The sequence below is a fragment of the Priapulus caudatus genome, unplaced genomic scaffold (assembly GCF_000485595.1).
Source record: "Priapulus caudatus unplaced genomic scaffold, Priapulus_caudatus-5.0.1 Scaffold636, whole genome shotgun sequence".
NCBI lineage: Eukaryota > Metazoa > Priapulida > Priapulimorpha > Priapulimorphida > Priapulidae > Priapulus > Priapulus caudatus.
Genome location: NW_014577697.1, coordinates 140,743 through 143,242, shown reverse-complemented (window position 1 = coordinate 143,242; position 2,500 = coordinate 140,743). Strand labels below are relative to the sequence as shown.

Genomic DNA, 2,500 nt, shown 5'->3' with positions numbered 1-2,500 from the left:
TCTGCCGTACTCCTCTCTTTATCGTAAGACATAAAGGCTCCCCAAGGCGCAAGCTCTCGTCGCCAAGCTGCGATAGAAAACATATGAGTTATTTGTGCGGATAATGTGACAAGTATTGGTTAGCTTAGAATTTGGATACCCCCAACTCGATTGGTCAAAAGACAAAAAACGCGAGAAGGGCGTCATATTTCACGTCGCATACATAAAAAAAAAACTCTGCAAGCGTCTAAACAAACGTGCATCGTCTAATTTTGTGACGCGATGTGCGCATGCGCACTCGGCGAGGTGTTTGAAAAGGGGTGTTGCTATCCCCCGGGCGTGGAGGGAGTGTCACGTGATCAAAGTTGGACGATGACGTTCAAACGTTACACCTAACGGTAAACTCGTAACTAATCCTCAACACACGCTAACACTAACACACTCACAGTAAATATATATGTATCGCGCCGCGCTATATATAGGCATTGTAATCCACAAAAAAATTAATCTATGGTGTGGGAACAGAGATCATGCATGCAAAAACCTTAACCCTACAACCTAATCCCCTAACCCTAACCCTAACCCTAACCCTAATCCTAACCCTAACCCTAACCTAACCCTAATCGCTAACGCCTAACCAAGACCCTAACCCTGACCCTAACCCTAATCCTAACACTATCCCAACACTAGTGCTGCCACGTTGCGGTCACCTCCCTCCACGCCCGGGGGATAGCATTACCCTTTGAAAAGAGGTAGGACGCGGGCGCCTTGTTGGATCGTTGTGGGCATAGTTTGGGTATAGTTGATACGCTATACGAGATATCCCCTTACCGCTACGAGAACCGCATTGTCATTGCGATGAAGAACGAGCATCAAATTACACGAAAGCCTATAAACGACGAACACCTGATGACTAGGTTTACAAGCAGCTTTGTGTCTTTTAATTTAGTGTACGTACACCAACGGTTCGCATCAATTCTCTGCGCCCAAGCCATCTATATAATCTCGATCAGCTAAGCTCACTTGTTAAAGTGCGCTGGAGCGGATCGTGGAGGGGGGGAGGGGTGTAGAGATGTAACGTATTTTTGCGGTCTTTCTGTGGCGCACGTACTGATATATGTCCTGGTTGACGGTGATCTTGTTGTTAGGTAACTATGGCAACCCTTGAAGAGGGTTCGAAGAATGGCACATTGTAACTCGTTCGTTGTCGACTCAAACTACCGTTAGATGTGGTGCAATAGTAGTTGTGGGCGTGGTTTGTTCGCCGATAGTTGTGGTGTAACGGTACCTGTAATAGACGTGTGTGTGTGTGTATGTGTGTGCGTGCGTGCGTGCGTGCGTGCGTGCGTGCGTGCGGGCGGGCGGGCGTGCGTGCGTGGCGTGTTTGTACATGTGTGTACGGTACCTATGGTAGCTGTGCTGTTGTAACCGTATATTGGTCATCATGCAACGTGTTCTGCCCATCACAATTACAATGCATTTTAAATATTTTTTGTAACTTGATTTATACCTTGATGTTGTAATAGTCTTCGCATTAACGTTTCGCGATAGACGCAGCTAATTCGTGCCGTAGAATCGCGAGAACTGACGTAAAGCGTATAATCCATGCAAATAAGGCAAAACGAAGTTTGCTAATGATTTTTCGTCAGTGTTTTATACGGGCGCGACATTTACAGTTGCTGTGATTTGTTGCTGCACACATATGGTATTGCCCGTGGGCAACGACGTGAAACATCTATTGATGATCGATAATTACGGCAGCGGTTGCGGCTGCTCGGAGATGATTTGCGCCGCATTGTACGTGCGCTTTTCGTAGTTCGTTACCCGGTAGCTGCGCTGATGTGCTGGGAAATAATAACAAAGTGGATAGCTTTCGAACATAGGTGTCCTTGATTGAGTGAAGCCGTTTGTTAGGTGCATACGAAAAGGACTTGGTGTAAACTACGGGTGTTTGGTACCACCTAGTGTGAACGGCTAGGCAATCGCATGATATTCAATAGGCAATTAACTAATTTCATGAAAAAGCGGATTCTTGGCGAATTATCAGGGTATTAACCAAGGACCAGAGGCTCGAGACGATCGAATAGACCATTGTGATAATTTAATGTTATCTACCAATATATATATATATATTATATACGTGTGCCTTAGAAATGTTATTTGTGCTGCAATTTGCCGTGTTTCTGCCTGCGAGCGAGGTGTGTTTGATACAGTGATGTAACCATGTGACCATGGTTCGCTTTTAAGCTAAATAAATGGTGGCTTGGACATCTTGCCACGACATCTATATGTATGGTAGCTGTGCTGTTGTAACCGTATATTGGTCATCATGCAACGTGTTCTGCCCATCACAATGCATTTTTAACATTTTTCGTAACTTGATTTATACCTTGATGTTGTAATAGTCTTCGCATTAACGTTTCTCGATAGACGCAGCGAATTCGTGCCGTAGAATCGTGAGAACTGACATAAAGCGTATAATCCATGCAGCTGAGGCAAAACGAAGTTTGCTAATGATTTT

General features: G+C 44.9%; 1 protein-coding gene across 1 annotated transcript in view; it reads left to right on the top strand.

The window, feature by feature from the left end:
- Positions 1 to 2,266, top strand: part of LOC106812338 — a 15,617-nt gene extending 13,351 nt beyond the window's left edge. The window contains exon 2 of the mRNA XM_014816186.1: positions 1,279 to 2,266. The gene's annotated coding sequence lies outside the window, so the exon portion shown is untranslated. The remainder of the gene's footprint in view (positions 1 to 1,278) is intronic.
- The last annotated feature ends 234 nt before the right edge of the window (positions 2,267 to 2,500 follow it).